Source organism: Nyctereutes procyonoides, unplaced genomic scaffold (assembly GCF_905146905.1).
Source record: "Nyctereutes procyonoides isolate TBG_1078 unplaced genomic scaffold, NYPRO_anot_genome, whole genome shotgun sequence".
NCBI classification, from domain to species: Eukaryota; Metazoa; Chordata; class Mammalia; order Carnivora; family Canidae; genus Nyctereutes; species Nyctereutes procyonoides.
In genome coordinates this window covers 9,088,647-9,107,405 of record NW_026575033.1, presented here as the reverse complement: position 1 = coordinate 9,107,405, position 18,759 = coordinate 9,088,647, and the positions used below count along the sequence as shown (strand labels likewise).

The following is an 18,759-nucleotide window of genomic DNA, read 5'->3' as shown; positions in this document are numbered from 1 at the left end:
CATTGCAGTACAATATGCTTGGACTGGCACAAAACAGCAGAAAATATGGAGTGAATAATTTTTTGTGAATTTGTTCCAGGTGGGAACAAGATAGGACAGATCTCTCTCCCTTCTCTCCCCTATTTCTTTCTCTCCAGCCCCCACCTCCTTCCCTTTGCTGTCCCTCTCTCTTCTGTCACATTATCTAGACATCTTAAGTAACAGAATCTCACTGTTTAATATGAGGAACCAGAGTTTCAGTCCAGAGGCAATAAAAGCTAAAGAGCTGAACAGCTCCCAGCCCTCAATAAATGTTAACTTTCTTTCTTGCTGTAATAATTGTGCAACATCTCCTTTATCAATCAAATTTTCCTTCTCTTATACAGATTTTCCCAGAATAACTAAGAAATCCTACTGAATCATGGCATCCCCTAATCCTGTTATTAAAGGCTTTGGACTTTTTTCAGATGTCCCCACAGAATTTTCTCCAGAATGCGATAAGGTGTCAAGAACTAGTTGCTTGAAAGTTGCAGAAACTCCAAACACAAGTGACTCAAACAGCAATGAGTGTATTGTCTCACATAAGAGTAACTGCAGAGGGAGAGTAAGCCTCTCGACAAAAAGAACATTTTGCTAGATGAAATACGTGAAGGGCAACACCCGAGAAATGAAAGACCTGACAAGTTGGTAGCAAATGCTTAGGCCAAAGTTGAGAGTAAGTCTGAATCCATGAAGAGGAGGGAATGTTCAGCCACTTTGCTCCAGGACATTTGCTGCAACAAGCTTTTCAGACTTGTGTTCTGAATGCCTTCCTTCTCTGGGGAGAAATCAATGCCCAGCCAGGGGTCTTTTTGGAGTGCCTCCTACAAACTGATACTCCAAAAGGTCTCCTGTCAAGGAAAGTGTGAACCAGAAACAAACCTTTCCTTTCCCCCAAGATCCTAGGGAAACACATAGAAGGTTGCCAGGTGATGACTACAACTGAAAGGAAAAGAAGAAAGAGAAAAAGAACTGTCCTGGAGAGGTCTTGATTGCAGCCCCACCTTCGTTGCCTTGGGCAGATTTGCAGGTCTAGTTCCTTTTTGGAATTTCAAGCCAGGTATTGGGTTTAAGGTGTCACTGACCAGTAGAGCCCCCAGGCATCCAGCAGAGGCAAATGCAAATCCTCTGTGGAGGAAGCACCTTTATCCTGACCTCCCAGAAGCCCTAAGTATTCTCCTAGAGCACAAAATAAATGGCAAATCAGGAAACAAGGTTCTGTAAGAAAAAGCCAGCAGAAATAAGAAAGCACAGAAATAGAACTCCACAAACTTTTAGACATGTATCAGGTACAAATTGTAAACCAACTATATACTGCTATGTTTCAAAAAATAAGCGAAGTCCACAGGAAAGGTTGCTTCACTCTTGCACAGTTCAGCAACTCAACCATTCATTCAGGTGTCTAAATACTTCCTATCTTTCTGCCTTGGCCACCATCCTTAGCCATTTGTTTTCCCTCTACTAGCTAATCTCATGGTCACAAGATGGCTGCAATTGCCCCAGGTTCCACAACCACACAACTTCCAGAGGCAAAAAAAAAAAAAGTGCTTCTGCGTAGTTCCTTATAACAGAGAAGCATCCCAGCTATCTGGGAGCACTTCATGGGCCAGGATTACCTCACACATCCAGAGCTAAGGTAATTGCAGAGGAAGGAAGTGATTGAATGAGATCAATAATGATTCAGTTACTGGGAGTAGGGATGGCAGGCCTACCCTAGGGCTTTTGTGGAGGAGGATAAATATATAAACAAAACTCAGACTCTAACAGCAAGGTTAAAAAAATGTGTATGTGGTGAGGAGGGGTGTGGACAGAGAGAGGAACCCATTTGCAGGGGCCTCTCTGTCCAGGGTTTTCAAAATGTGTAGTTTGCTGATAGCATTTTTCTGTGACTTTTGGCCATCATCTAACAGTTGTTCCCAGTAGAGTTTTACCTCTGTTCTCCCCTGCCAAGGAAGCTATTTCAGCACACATAGGAGTAGTGCATGGCTTTTGTCACTCTTGTGTTGATTATTATTGGAGGAGCATATGACTCTTGATCTCAGGGTCATGAATTTGAACCCCACACTGGGTGTAGAGATTACTTAAAACAAACAAACAAAGAAAAACGCTGTTAAACATTTAACATGATACTCTACTAGTTCTGTTTTCCAGATTCTATGTTATGTCCTATGAGGAATGATACTTTGCATAATCTACTACCAAGGCACAGAGTTTGGTGACAAGTTTCCATTCTTTATGAATCAATACAAAGAATATATTGCCAAGTACTGAATTTTAACTATTGAATTGTTAAAATATATATCTGAAAGTTGGAGAAGAATTAAAACTCAATGTGTGGAATTTGAAGGAGGGGGATGGGTCCTGGTGGTCTTTCTGGGGCTGCCAGAATAACAGAGACTGACATTTTAAAGGTGTATCTCATTAACTTCCTTTACACTGGGCCCCAGTTTGGCCCAGGAGGATAGCTGTGGAATTCCATGTAGAATGTCATTTCTCAGAGGGCAGGGAGGATCTTGCATTCCCAGGGCCCACACCATGCGTATCCACTGAGCCTTCCCCGGCAATAATCCTGTAAATACCAGAGTGACCATACATCCCGGTTTCCTGGTGTGCACCTCTTGTCTGGGCACAGTTACTACCAGCATCCTTGTCATTCTTAGAAACGTCCGTGTTGGGAATCCCTGGGTGGCGCAGCGGTTTGGCGCCTGCCTTTGGCCCAGGGCGTGATCCTGGAGACCCGGGATCGAATCCCACGTCAGGCTCCCGGTGCATGGAGCCTGCTTCTCCCTCCGCCTGTGTCTCTGCCTCTCTCTCTCTCTCTGTGACTATCATAAGTAAAAAAAAAAAAAAAAAAAAAAAAAGAAACGTCCGTGTTTGGAAGAGAAAATATATGGTCACCTTCCTCAGAATTGTAACATTTTCTATATCCGATAACTGCTTTGCACATTCTATTCCTGATCCACATCTCAATTATTGGACTACCCTGCAGGTGGCGGGCATCTCCCTGGGGAAGCCAGGGTATGGACTTTAGGCAGCCACCTGGGATCCTTGCCCTAAACTTGGGGCTATGTTTACCTCTCTGGGCTTGGTTTTTAATGTGTTGTCATGTCTACTTTTATTATCATTGCTTCCTCCTATAGAGTCCTTTTATTACTACAGATAAATTTTGTCTTGTAATTTAATATTCTTGCCTAAACAGCTCCCCACCCCCTCAACTCCTCTCCTTTTACTTTTATCTGGTATACATTATTAATCCCATATATTAGACTTGCCAACCAGAAAAGTTCAGTTCCCCAGTGAATTAGTATCTGTTTGCCAGGGATTCTAACTTTGAAGGAAAATTAAATTTGAATACTTTTTTTTTTAGGATTTTTTTTATTTATTCATGAGAGACACAGAGCAAGAGAGAGAGAGAGAGGCAGAGACACAGGCAGAGGGAGAAGCAGGCTCCACACGGGGAGCCTGATGTGGGACTCGATCCCAGGTCTCCAGGATCACATCCTGGGCTGAAGGCAGTGCTAAACTGCTGAGCCACCCGGGCTGCCCTAAATTTGAATACTTCTAAAAACCCATTTAACTCCAAAATGTTACGGCATTAAATGCCTAAAAGAACACAAGGTAATATGATACACTTAGGGACCAAATTGTGTTCCCCCAAAATTTATAAGGTGAAATGTAATTATTTGGGAATAGGGCCTTTAGGGGGGTAATTAAGGTTACATGAGGTCATAAGGATGAAACCCTAATCCAGTATGACTGGCATCCTTATAAGAAGAGGAAGAGGCACTAGCAACGTTGCCATCAGAGGATAGACCACGTGAGGACACAGTGAGAGGCCACGGAGAGAGGTCTCAACAGAAACCAAATCCACTAACACCTTGATCTTGGACTTGTAGCCTTCAGAACATGGGAAAATAAATGTTTGCTGTGTAAGCCTCCCAGGCTATATTATTAGGGCAGCCCCAACAGACTATCATATACACAAAAGACATATAAAATTCACTTCTTTCTCATTAAAGTTTGCTGTCCAGTCATGGTTCTCAGACACAGGAAAAAAAAAAAAGTAGCCAGGAAATATTTCGGGCCTTTTGTAGTTCCCTTAGTGCATGACCTCCACCTCCTTTAAAGTCATCTTTAGTCCCTATGGTCTGACATATGCAAAACTGTTGTATATCAATTTTGTGTCTTTGCAACTGTTGAGATTGGTCAACTAAGGGCCTTGGAATTACATGGACAGGTCCCAGTGCGCTAACCTAGGATTCCCCTTTAATTCCCTGTCCACAGGAAACCACTCAAGCTCCGTAAACCCCACTCTGTGGGGGCTGCCGAGAGTCCTGCCCAGACCACCTGCAGGCCTGAAGCTTTGGTTCCCCAGCTGCTGGCAAATTGGCAGTTCTGGCTTTCTCCTTCAGAAGAGAGCTGCCTCACTCGAGGTATACCCCATCCCCAGGGACAGCCTCTGCTGTCTTCTCCTTCTGCTCCCACAGTCTTCACATCTCCCCTGCAACAGGCTAGGGACACATCCATGCAGGACCTCACCTTAGCTAGTCCCTTTCTGGGAATGTTCTCCAGCTCCCTGCATGGCAAAGTTCCTCCCTTTCTCCAAGTCTCGGCTCCTATCTCTCTTCTCAGTGAGACCTGGCCCCATCCACTTACATGATCCTACAACCTGCCCCGCTCCACTTCACCCCAATGCACCTGGCTCTCCTTCCCACCCTATTGTTTTCCAAAAAAAACCACCCACTTCTAACCTACACTATACTTTTCATGTTTGCTGTCTCCCTCCACTAGCAAGGCAAGAGTCTGTTTTGTTCACAGATGTGTGCTAAGCACACAGTGGGTACACAATAAACCTCTGTTGAATTTGTCTGATAAGTTTCTCATCAGCTTAAGTATGGATAGGACTTCACTCTTCATAAGATCTAACTCCCTAACATATCAGAAAAAGCCATGATGAAGAAAATGTTGTCTCCTTTACACAGTGCAAACCTTATGCTGCCTCAGAAAATTCTGAGTCTCAAGGTCAAATGCCATAAAAGCAGTGCCATAATACCTAGCATATTTGACAACTATGAGGAGTCATTTTTATTATGTTCCCTTAACTGTAAACAAAATTATTTTCAACAATTACCAAAACTAATTTTATGTTAATACTCAATTTTGTATTTGTCTGCTTGATTCCTTCTTTAGTTTTAAAATAACTAACCAAAAAAAAAAAAGAAGAAATTTCCATTTAAAGATAGAATTCAAACTCTATAAATACATTACGTATGAACCAAACAAGAACATTAAGTCCAGCCCACATTCAAGAAAAAGAAAGTGGGCTCCACGTATCGAAGGGATGAATATTGAAGAATTCGTGGACATATCTTTGCCACATATGGAAATTATTTAGAGCCCACACACAGATTTCGGGGAGAGAATGATTTTGCCACTGATGTTGTTTAGAGCTGTTGCTGACCCAAGTTGACAACAAAAGGCAACCATCCTTTAGTTATTTTTAATGTCTTCACATCCTTCACAATGTACCCCTTGTCTATACTTGGGGCAGAAGACTCCCCGTTCAATGATCTTGGTAAACCATGGAATATAGAAGGAAAACATCAATGTAGAAGATGTAGGATGTTATGGGTTGAACTGTGTCCTCCAAAAGGACATGTTGAATTCCTAATGCGCAGTACCTCAGAGTGTAACCTTATTTGGAAATAGGGTCATTGTAGAGGTAATTAGTTAAGATGAGGTCATGTTGCAGTAGGTGGCCCCCTAATCCAAAATGACTAGAGTCCTTTTAAGAAGAGGAGACAGACTCATGAATAAGTAAATAAAATCTTAAGAAGAAGAAAGAAGAAGAAGAAGAAGAAGAAGAAGGAGAAGGAGAAGGAGAAGGAGAAGGAGAAGGAAGGAGAAGGAGAAGGAGAAGAAGAAACACAGAAACACAGACACATTGGGAGAACACTATTTGATGTTCTTGCAGTGATGCATCTGGAGGCCAAAAGATGTCAAGAATTGCCAGTAACCACCAGAAGCTAAGAGAAGGGCATTCTCTGGAAGGAACCAAACCTGACAACACCTTGATTTCAGACTTCTAGACTCTAAAATTGTGAGGAAGTAACTTTCTGTTGTTGTAAGTCATCCAGTTGTAGTCCTTTGTTATGACAGCTCTAGCTTTGTTATCACACGTAGCTCTCCGGGAAAATCTGCAAGGTCACCATTTTGTCACTTTGGCTACTTAGCACGTGGACACTATTCCTATGAAACTGAAGAGAAGCTATTCCATTTTCCCACCTGTAACAACTACATCATGGACACCTCACCCAAGTGTGGTAAGACAGGTTCTCCCTCTGAGATTTTGAATCTTGAAAGAGAACTAAGTCACCAATTTGTGATTCTCAGCAGTGGCCTTGGCAGAAGCACCACAGCAAATATGCCAGGTCAGCTACGCCAGCCTCAGTCCTCAGTGGATCATTCCTGCGCCACATTCATGGCTATGTCTTTTCCATGACTTTCCGGCCTTCCTATTAACTCTGTAAACTAATACCCCTCTAGAAAATTCCATCTCTGCTTAAGTAAATCAAAGTCGACTTGTGTTAATCATGAATCATGAATCCTGACTGATGCACCCTGGAAGTTGGTTTTTAAGCCACATGCCTACTGTAGTTTGGTTTCTTGTATTTACCTATTTCTTCCCTGCTGTAAACCTTCTGCATTCATCTGTTCATTCATTCATCATTCATTCATTCATTCATCAAACATTTACTGGTTGCTTTTATATCCCAAAGTACTAGGTGATTGGAAAACATGGTCTAGTAAGATATGAGCCCTACCCTTAAAAAACACACAGCCTCATCCAGGGCAGAACAGTCAAGAAAACAGATGATTATGATACAGAGTGGTTATTGTTTTGATAAACAGAAAAGGGTTCTAACTGATATGTTGGGAGAGGAAGGAAGGCTTTCTGTGGCCACTAATTCCAGAACTGTGTCTTGAAGGGTAAATGAGGCAGATAAGGGAAGAGGAGGGACGTTTCATCAAGTGGAGGAAACTTAGCAGATCAGAACATTAAATTACGTCAGTGTGTCTGTACATAAAATTCTAGGAATGGAGTGGTAAAAGTTGAAGCTATATTTTGACTTTACCCAAACAGCAACCTATAGCCACTAGAGTAGAGAGAAAGTGCCAGTTTTATATTTGAGATTGATTTTCCCAGCAGCAGGGCCAATAATTAATTGGAATGGGGCAGAACTAAAGGTAAGAGGACCAGATGTAAAAGTATGAGACTCATCTGGGACATTTCAAAAAGGCAAAGGCCAGGACGGAGATGGTAGTAGAAGGCAAAAATGGGAAGGATGGGGTAGACTTGAGATGAATGGATGTATTCTGAATTCTCTGTTTGCAGTAAGTGAGGCACCTCTAGAAAGACACAGGCCCCTTGTCTGGTTCACCACTGCCCCTTGTGTCTGGCATACAGAGGCACTCAGTACATTTTGGTCTGTCTTCAAGTGCAATAGTTATTTTCCTGGCCATGTCCAATCCATTGTGGAGTTCATCAAAGGCACTCTTCATTTCTGTTACAGTGTTTTTGATTTCTAGGATTTCCTTTTTTTTTTTAAAGATTTTATTTATTTATTCATGAGAGACTCACTCAGAGAAAGAGAGAGACAGAGAGAGGCAGAGACACAGGCAGAAGTAGAAGCAGGCTCCCTGCAGGGAGCCTGACCCGGGACTCCATCCTGGGACTCCAGGATCAGGCCCTGGGCTGAAGGGGCACTAAACCCCGTTGAGCCACCTGGGCTGCACTAGGATTTCCTTTTAATAAGCTTTGTTAGAGCTTCCATCTTGCTGCTTACCAGTCTCAACTATTCTTGCAAGTTTTCCCAAAACAGCTCTTAAAATATTTATCATAGCTCTTTTAAATGGCCCACCCAATCATTCCAAAATCTCCACCATACTTTCATTTGGTTCTGATGCTCTTTAGCATGTGTTTTTTGCTTGTGTTTTAGCATGCTTTTTTTTTGCTTTCTGAAAATCATACATGATGTGTCAGGTAATAGGGAACTGATGTGACATGCCTTTAGTATGTGCTTTTCTGTTAATCTAGCTCAGGTTTTAGGCTGTCTTTTTTTTTTTTTTTTTTTTTTTTTTTAGGCTGTCTTCATCTCTGTTGTAGTTGCGAATGCCAGAGGTTTCAAAGTAAATAGAGTCTGTGTCTTACAGCTCTTCTAGTAATAATCCACTGCTATTTTACTGGAGCTCTGCTGGTGCTGATAAAGTGTGGGCAAGGGTAAATGTTCATATGTAATCTTATAATTAAATATCAGTCTTTCAGTGGACCTGTGTTCCTGAGATGTGACCCTCACTAGCATTTATTACCTTTTTTTTTTTTCCTTCCCTCAGGTGAGACAGGAAGGCTAGAGGGGGCTGGAGGCAGGGAAATGCCCTTCCAGATAGGATAGTCCTTTCCCTTATAAAGCTGGCTTTTGTTATTTGAATGCTCTAGGCATATTTTATTTTATTTTTTATTTATTTGAGAGAAAGAGAGAGAGAGAGAGAAAGCGAGCACTTGTGCAAATGAGTTGGGGGAGGGACAGAGGGAGAGGAAGAAGCAGATTCCCCACCGCGCAGGGATCCAGACTCGGGCTCCATCCCAGGACCCAGAGATCATGACCTGAGCAGAAGTCAGACGTTTAACACGACTGAGCCATCCAGGTGTCCCTATGCAAATACATTTTTTTTAATTACTTAAATTATTTATTTGTTTATTTATTTGTTTGTTTGTTTGTTTTGGTATATTTTTTTATTGGAGTTCGATTTGCCAACATATAGCATATCACCCAGTGCTCATCCCGTCAAGTGCCCCCCTCAGTGCCCGTCACCCAGTCACCCCCACCCCCCGCCCACCTCCCCTTCCATCACCCCTTGTTCCTTTCCCAGAGTTAGGAGTCTCTCATGTTCTGTCCCCCTCTCCGATATTTCCCACTCATTTTCTCTCCTTTCCCCTTTATTCCCTTTCACTATTTTTTATATTCCCCAAATGAATGAGACCATATAATGTTTGTCCTTCTCCGATTGACTTACTTCACTCAGCATAATACCCTCCAGTTCCATCCACGTTGAAGCAAATGGTGGGTATTTGTCGTTTCTAATGGCTGAGTAATATTCCATTGTATAGATAAATCACATCTTCTTTATCCATTCATCTTTCGATGGACACCGAGGCTCCTTCCACAGTTTGGCTATTGTGGACATGGCTGCTAGAAACATTGAGATGGGGCAGCCCCGGTGGCTCAGCGGTTTAGCGCCTCCTTCTGCTCAGGGCGTGATCCTGGAGACCCGGGATCTAGTGCCGTGTCGGGCTCCCTGCAGGGAGCCTGCTTCTCCCTCTGCCTGTGTCTCTGCCTCTGTGTCTCTCATGAATAAATAAATAAATTTTTAATTAATTAATTAATTAAAAACATCGGGGTGCAGGTGTCCTGGCATTTCATTGCATCTGAATCTTTGGGGTAAATCCCCAACAGTACAATTGCTGGGTCGTAGGGCAGGTCTATTTTTAACTCTTTGAGGAACCTCCACACAGTTTTCCAGAGTGGCTGCACCAGTTCACATTCCCACCAACAGAGCAAGAGGGTCCTCCTTTCTCCACATCCTCTCCAACATTTGTTGTTTCCTGCCTTGTTAATTTTCCCCATTCTCACTGGTGTGAGGTGGTATCTCATTGTGGTTTTGATTTGTATTTCCCTGATGGCCAGTGATGTGGAGCATTTTCTCATGTGCGTGTTGGCCATGTCTATGTCTTCCTCTGTGAGATTTCTGCCCATGTCTTTTGCCCATTTCATGATTGGATTGTTTGTTTCTTTGCTGTTGAGTTTAATAAGTTCTTTATAGATCTTGGATACTAGCCCTTTATCTGATACGTCATTTGCAAATATCTTCTCCCATTCTGTAGGTTGTCTTGTAGTTTTGTTGACTGTTTCTTTTGCTGTGCAGAAGCGTTTTATCTTGATTAAGTCCCAATAATTCATTTTTGCTTTTGTTTCCCTTGCCCTCATGGATGTATCTTGCAAGAAGATGCTGTGGCTACACATATTTTTTTTTTTTATTTTACGATAGTCATACAGAGAGAGAGAGAGAGAGAGGCAGAGACACAGGCAGAGGGAGAAGCAGGCTCCATGTACCGGGAGCCCGACGTGGGATTCGATCCCGGGTCTCCAGGATCACGCCCTGGGCCAAAGGCGGGCGCCAAACCGCTGTGCCACCCAGGGATCCCTACACATATTTTTAAATGGTAAATATTCCCCTTCCTTTGCCAGAACCATATGGGGATCACTCTTAGCTCTTCATCCTGAACCTGGTGAGGTTCCTAGAAATAACCACCGACCCTGTAAAAAAAGATGGCAGACACCAGGAATTTCTTACTCTCAGGCTAATCCACAGTGGGCCTCCAGCAATTTATGAAAACTGTCATCTAAGTGCTCCCGTCAGTGTATGGCTCTAGTGTCTTCTGTACAGGAGCAGAAATCCTGACTGTGACTCTGGGTTGGCGTGTCTCTCCAGAGCATGGAATGTAGCTCTGCCCTGTGACCTCAGTCTCTGATAGGTTCAAGAGAAGGTTTTGGTTTTCAGCTTGTTCAGCAGTTTTTGCTCTAAGGATGCGAGCGATGCCTTGCAAACTCTGTACATATTGGAGCTGAAACCCAAACTCCCTCAGTACATTTCTGCTGAATGAATAAGGCATAGTAAATAGGTCTGAATGAACACTTGTGGAGTGAAGGAGGCAAGGATTAAGCCAAGTCTAGCTGGGGTGAGAAGTGGAAAACTAGGGAATACAGTGGGATAGCAGATATTTAGGGAAGGAAAATTTAAAAATAAAACAAAACCAAAAAAAAAACCTTAACAGAGACTTGTGCTTAGTTATGTTCTGCATACTTGCAAATTTTGCTCTGATTACCTGAAGGTTTTCTGCATTTTACAAATCTATTATCAGAGTCATAGGAGGGAAGAAATAACATAAACCATAATCCAGTGGTTTAGGACTGGCATGAATGCTGGCAAGACAAGTTATCTCTCCTTTTGCTTGAAGATACTCATGGGGGTGGTTCCCCATCAGTGTCAGCCAAGGTGGTGTGACTGCTGTTTTCGTAACTTCAGGGAGTGCAGTGGCCTGGAGGTCACAGTAGTGAAACTGAAAGACATGGGAGTGACCTCGGAGTGGAAAGATAAGACAGTACACTTGACCTTCCTGGGGCACAAGCATGGGCAGGAGACTCTCCTGCTGAGAGCTCCTTCTTAAACCTCTTAACTGCCTTCTTATACTCTTTCTTTAAAACTCTGTTCATTTTCTGTTTAAAAAAATAATGGAGGAAGGACTGGCAGCAGCGGTGTGGGAAATCCCAGGAAGATCCTTTCCATCCCTCTATGAACACTGTACTATCAAACTGGAAATCAGTGTGGAAAGAATAACAGTCATTCACTTTGGCTTCAGTTGTCTTATGGGTAGGGTTAACAGCTTGGACTAGAGGGTCTCTATGTTCTTTGAGTCTCCACTGTTGAGTGAGTCTGGATTTCAAGAGGTGGGCCCAGGCAACCCAGAAGTTCACCCTGGCTCCTCCATTCATTTCAGAACACTTATATCTCATTCTCAAGGAATTTTCTGGAGAAAGAACTCTTAATTGTCTGTTAGGAATTGGCTTCCATCTGTCTTATCTTGGGCCACCTGTGACAGGCCAAGGATGTCAGCTGGCCATGTGGTCACTGATTCAACTCTGAAGCATGTAGCACCGCTTGGAAAAGAATCAACCTTTGAAAAGTCCTGAGGGTTTTCTTTTTCTAAAGCTTTGTAACAAATGTAAGTGATTTTGCATGGTTGGTTTTTTTTCTTTCTTTTTAAGTAGACTCTTTAAAAAATAAAAAGAAACTCCTTTTCTGATTGTATATTAATACATGTTCATTGTTGAAAATGTGGAGAATACAGAAAATTATGCTGTCTGTATAATTTTAGTATACAATAAAAATTGTTAGTAGTCCCATTACTCAGAAATTAACACTTCTGCTTTAAAAAAAAAAAAAACAAAACAAAAGCACTTGTGCTTTTTAAACAAAATTACAGGGGATCCCTGGATGGCTCAATGGTTTAGTGCCTGCCTTCCGCCCAGGGTGTGGTCCTGGAGTCCCCGGATCGAGTCCCACTTCAGGCTCCCTGCATGGAGCCTGCTTCTCTCTCTGCCTGTGTCTTTGCCTCTCTCTGTGTGTCTCTCATGAATAAATAAATAAAATCTTTAAAAAAATAAACAAAATTACAACTTTTAATTTTAAAATTACTACTTTTAATTTCCTTTTTGTCTCAATGCCATAGTTGGAAAATTTTTCCATTAATTATATAGTATAATAATCTTTCTAAATACACCATTATATATATGCACTATTCCTCTATTATTTTATTCATACAACATAGTTATAGTTACATAGCTTTATATATTTAGGACTTTTCAAATTACAAGCAACCTTGTAAAAATCCAGGTAGCTAAATTTCTCTATCAATTCATTAGTATTTTACCAATAAGGACTTGCCAGGCAGACAATGTAGATCCAAAACATTAATTATTTTAGTGCATACTATTAAATTATTTTTCTGAGAAAAACCTTTACCAATTGACTTTTCACCAGCATTGTAGGATAATCTGTTCATTTTGCCTCAGACAGGCCAAATAAATTTTACCTTAAAAATAAAGACTGCCTATTTTGAATGTGGAAGATGACACTTTGTTTTCCTAAGGTGAGTTCATATGATTACTAGTGAGAGTGAACATTTTTCCCCTCTTTTTTTGGTAAAGAATAGCATTTCAGATCGAATTACAATTAGTTTTGAAGTTACACATATTAGCCTGGTTTTATGAATAGAACGTCTTCATTTATGTCATTATTACATAATATATTTGGATACTGTTTGTAACCACAGTTTGCTGAATACTCTGGTATGTATTTAAGTATTCAGCATGAATGTATATAGTCAGAAACTCAGTCCCTTGGAAAAATAAATATATCAGATAGTTATTCTCTGTGGTTCATGGGGGCAGATTTTATGTACAATTCCATAACTTGGGAGCACTCAACAAAATCATCTCATTTCCTTCATCTGACAAAGACTTACTGAGTTCCAATGGCTGCTGTAGATATGGATAGTTTTGCATGGGTCAGTCGTGATTCTGTGCTTACAATTCTAGTGCAAGGAATAGATGAACAAAAAAGGGAAACATACAAATTGATAAAATAATATAGAATATGAAGTCTTAAACAAGAGGCTGTTGAGCTACAGAATAGCAGAAGAGAACACACTTTGCTAGTTTGACAGGATGTTCAGAGAAGACTTCACAGGTGACATTCAAGTTAACACCGAAAGAAGTGTGATAACCTTGATGGTAGGAAAAAGTGAAGGGGTTCAGGGATGGATAGTGGCCAGATCATTTGGGGCCTTTCAGGGCACAGCAAGAATGATGAGTTTTATTCAGAATTCAATGGGGGAAGCCATTGATGGGTATCAGGCAAGAGAATGATGTGATCCTACGTCTATGTAAAGACGATCATGCTTTGTTGCTGCATGTAGAATAAAGAGTAGAGGTGGAGTGCCCAAGTAAACTATCGCAGCAATGCAGATGAGAGACTATGGAGGCCTGGGGTAAGGAGATAGACACAGAAGAAGAAGAACTAATCCTATAAACATGGTCTATATTGTGGAATCACACGTGCATGAATTTAACGGACTCTGCTGACTCCAAATCCTTCCCAAATCCAGTCCTATTAAAAATGGGATTGATTCCTCTTAAGAGAGAAAGATGACAGTTGCTCTGTGGGGTCACAGAAGGAAATGCCAACTTGAAGCCAGGTTCTTCCCTATAATTTCTCAAACACAGTAGTATGTATGTCTTATTAAACAAGATTTAGAGGATGGATGCCTGGGTGGCTCAGTGGTTGAGCATCTGCCTTTGGCTCAGGGTGTGATCCCAGGGTCCTGGGATTGAGTCCCACATCCAGCTCCCGGTATGGAGCCTGCTTCTCCCTCTGCCTATGTCTCTGTCCCTATCACTGTGTCTCTCATGAATAAATAAATAAAACATTTTTAAAATAAATAAAGAAGATTTAGATTCAAATCCAAATATCATTGAGTACACACCAAGTGTCAGACTTGTTCTAGAAGCTTTCACATATATCCTATTTCACCTGCCGTGGTTGAAAATAAAGCCATACTTAAGTTAGTACATAAATAAAGCAAATTTGGTTTTTGAAAAGTCTATTCATCATTCCCTGAGCTCTTCCTTGGAAAGTAAGACCCCTCAGGTGTACTTTGTCCAAATGAGTCAGTCCTGTTTACTTCTGTTATGCAGGCAAAAAAAAAAAAACTGAGAAGTCTGATCTGACTGCCTAAGTTTCTTACTTCTGCTTTTGTGAGACTGGTACAGAAAACAGTACATCCAGCTCTCATGTCTAAGGGTTAGAGGCCTAACCACTGCACAGACCCAGTTACAACTCTAGTGACAAGTATTTTCACGTACAGAAAATCAACCACTTCTGGGCCTTGGAACCCCAAGGTCCAAGATAGTGGGTCAGGACAGGATGCAACATCATTACTTGGTTCCCAACTGACCTTCCCCTAAGACCAGACAGGCTCTGGCATTGACCTGACTTACCAGCCTAGCCTTTTCCCTCCACCTCCACATCCACCACCACCACCATTATGGTGGATTTCTTCTTGAGGACTATTATTGGACACTTCAGGCCACTTAGTTTATTTAGGACCATCGCAGCACAACAGAAGGGTTACAGTAACTTGAAACTCCAAAGCGGAAAAGCCAGGATTTCTGATTTACTAGGGAAATCTTTAGTCCCTTTGCAAGATTTACAAAAAGAGAGTATCTGTTTTTGACATTTATAACTATGCAGTAGTTTTTAAAAATACTCAAGTGGAAGCTCTGGGTGTCAAGTTCAAAAGTAGCAGGGAGCTTGAGATTTGGGAGTGATGGCTGTATTGGTAGTTGAGTGACAAGTGAGGATGTGATTGCAGAGAAGACAGCTGAAATGGAACCAGGGAAATAGTACAGTTCAGAAGTAAGCCCTCCAAGGAAGCTGAGAAGGAGCTCTTAGGGTAGTAGAAAGATACAGTCATGTCATAGACCCTGAAGGGAGAAAATATTTCAAGAAGAAATTTGTTCAATAGCATCCAAAGTAACAGAGGAAGAGAAAGCCACTGATTGAAGTCAGGTTATGACTCTCTTGGATAGATAAAACTAATTCGGGTCTGTTTTGGTGTATTATTGATCAAGTCATATCATCGGATTACAGTTCCTTTCAACAATTTGTGCTCAAAGTTATAAAATTAGACTCATCAGCAAGTACTTATAATCACTTGCTAAGTGGTAACTGGTATAAGGAAGGTCATTTCATCACATCTTCTTACTCTGCTGATTTTATCAGAAGTGAAAAAGCCACTTTGATCTTGAAATCAACAAAATCTAATAACTACTCTATTCTCTTTTGGCTTTGCCACTTGACTATGGCACTTCCCTGTAAAACATGGGTTCTTCTGAGTTCAGTGTATCTCCTCCCATGATATTTGGGTGATGACTCAATTCTCCCACACTTTTTCCTGGAATACTATGAAAACATTGATAGGACATCGTCTGGTCTCCATTTAGCTTGAGTGTATCATTTATATATTTAGTTCACATCTTTTCTATTTAGTGTGACATTATTGAAGTACTTCTAGTTGGAGCCAGTATGATCATAAGCAGAAACAAAAATACAGGTGACAATCAAGCATCAATACAATTTCAGAATATGTTTATATTAAAATTTCTAGGTTCGGGGATCCCCGGGTGGCTCAGCGGTTTGGCGTCTGCCTGTGGCCCAGGGCGCGATCCTGGAGTCCCGGGATCGAGTCCCGCGTCGGGCTCCCGGCATGGAGCCTGCTTCTCCTTCTGCCTCTCTCTCTCTCTCTCTATCATAAATAAATCTTAAATAAAATAAAATAAAATAAAATAAAATAAAATAAAATAAAATAAAATAAAATAAAATAAAATAAAATAAAATTTCTAGGTTCACTGAACTGAAAATATAAAAAACCAAAACCCCCCAGAGATCTGGTGATTCATGTTTCAGAAACATGCCAGGGAGATTATGTCCAATGGACAGGCACCCCTCCTTTTGTGCCTAGACTTTAGTTTTGATTTCTGTCTTTAAGGCAAGTGGGCTTGAGTTCCGTGAGGAACAACAACAGCAGAAGGTGAATCACAATTACTGGCCTGTGATTATATTTATAGACTTCGTTCTAGAATCATTTTACTCCTTTCATATGTTTTCATGTTTTCCTAAAAAATAAATAGGCATGTCTTTAATAATTAACTGTGGTATGTTAACTTTTTCTGTTTCATCCACAGTGCCTAGTAGAGAGTGACAGATTCCAGTTAACAGTTGGTTAAAGCTTCTTTCGTTTAATATATACTCAAGCACTTAATATTATTCCAAAAAAAAGAAAAAGTTTGCATAGTAATTATTATCACGTAAAGATACGCATCAGAGAGTAAGTTAAGAAGGCCTGGCTCTCTCCATGTGGAAGGGAAGGGACAGCAATGCATGGAACTAATTGGCCACTAGTTGTTCCTGCCCACAAGACAGAACATCTCTTAAACGCCTTTTCCTTTCTCTTGATTTTCATGAGAAATCACAGCACAGGGGACAAGGATGTCATTAGAGCTATTTGCTAACATTACTTCTTTTTTCTGAGCGCGTGACAGGATTTCACTTTTTCACATGGCCTTGTGGCTTGTTTGGACCAATCAAAATGTGAGCAGAAGTGATATATATCATTTCTAGGGAGAAACCTTTCAAAGCTGGTATCAGATTCACCATATTCTGTTTTCTCTGCCTTGATGCTAGTGATAATATTAGGATGACAGATCCATCCATTTGTGTCTGTGAGTAAAAATGGTGGGGGGTAAAGCTCTACAGTGACCCCAGATGGGCAAGTAGACCGAGAGATAAATAAACTTTTGCTGTTTTAAGATACTGAGATTTGGGCCATGACCTTGACCTGCTTGATTTTACAGGGACCAAGCACTGGAAGTGGTCATTTTACTCCTATCTCATCAAAAGGGTCTAAGCTGGCTAAAATAGAAAGTGAATGCAGTTAGAAAATAAGTATTGTTTTTGTGAGAATAAAATTATGTAGTGCTTTACAATCCTCAAAATCATTTTTGCATAGCTTACTTCATCTCTTCTCCCTTGTGTTCTTGGGAAGTCATCAGATCTCTACCTCTCCCTTCCAGACCAACATTCCCTGGTCAGTCCACTGCTCTCACTGCCCAGCCCACTTCTAATGTGCCCCTAAATTAGCACTTAGTGCAGTGTACTGCAGTTTTAAAATATGATCTGTCTTCCTAGGAAACTGTGTCCTCCTCACTTTTGTATACCTTCTTTCCAACCAACATCCATGACCCACTGTTTCAAACTCAAAACAGGTGCTTCATAAACACTCATTTGAAGAAGCTGAGAAGTTAAGTGGCAAGTCCAAAGTTACAAGTAGCAATCAGGATTGAAATCTAAGACTTCGGGGCACCTGGATGGCTCAGTGGTTAAGCGTCTGCCTTTGGCTCAGGTCGTGATCCAGGGTCCTGGGATCGAGTCCCACATCGGGCTCCCCACAGGGAGCCTGCTTCTCCCTTTAAAAAAAAGAAAAAGAAAAAAGAAATCTAAGACTTCCAACTCAACATTTCAGTGATTTAACTATTATTTACTGAATACCAAGGAAGAGAAAGCAGCTCTGACATCTAGGTACTGACCTTGACGTTACTATAAGTTTGTCTGGACCATATTCTGGGGACTAAAAGCAATTTCACCGAATAATATCAGACAAAGCCATTCTATAACCATGGTCAAGACAAAAACAAGACCACTCCACAATCTTGTCTAAACACAGACAGATCAGGAACATTGTTTAAACCACAAAAATGACCAAAAAAAAAAAATGTCTACTATAAGCTGCTTCCTTATCAGTTATGACTTTACCCTCCATCTAGTGTTCACTTCTTCTCACTAAGAATTAAGATACCCAATCATAGGATTACACCCACTTCCTGAAAGCATCCAGTACAATGCCAGGCCTTGCCTTTTTGAACTCTCCCCACAAGCGCATAAGCCCAAATCCCATAACAAATTCTAGCACTTCTACTGAGATACCCCATTGTTCCCCATTTAGGCACCCCTCCTCCTCACCAGAATGAATAAACCCCACTTCAGGTGTGTTCCTGATGGGCTTGTTGGTAGGCATGTACAGGGTCTCCTTTGCTCCAGGGCTATTCTGTATACACACATGTTGAGGGTTTCTAATGAAATTTGGTGTGTGACTGTTAGGTCCACTTGACAAAGAAATGGAGGTTCAGAGAGATGAAATCACTTGCCCCAGGTCACACCGCCAGGAAGAGTCAGGGACCGCATTTCAGACCTTTTGTCAGGGGCACTCTCTTTCCCGCATCCTCCATGGGAGGTCCCTACCCTGTTCCCCCAATTCTGCGTTTCTTAGGGCACTTGCCCTGCGACCCGGATGCTACGGGGAGCTGCGTCCCTCGCACGTTACTTTTGCAACTGATCTCCGGTGTGCTTCCGTGAACAACGACGTAAGACTCGGATACGCTTCCCTGCCGCAGAGCCCAGGAGCCAGCCGCCGAGCAGCCAGCAGCCGGGGCGCCGCGGGGTGCG

General features: G+C 41.6%; 1 long non-coding RNA gene across 1 annotated transcript; it reads right to left on the bottom strand.

The window, feature by feature from the left end:
- Positions 1–12,368: 12,368 nt before the first annotated feature.
- On the bottom strand, positions 12,369–18,708 carry LOC129504586 (uncharacterized). The gene is made up of 3 exons (XR_008663383.1): positions 18,277–18,708; positions 17,621–17,723; positions 12,369–16,018 (listed from the first exon to the last, which is right to left on the bottom strand). It is a non-coding gene; the product is annotated as an uncharacterized LOC129504586 (long non-coding RNA).
- Positions 18,709–18,759: the final 51 nt, after the last annotated feature.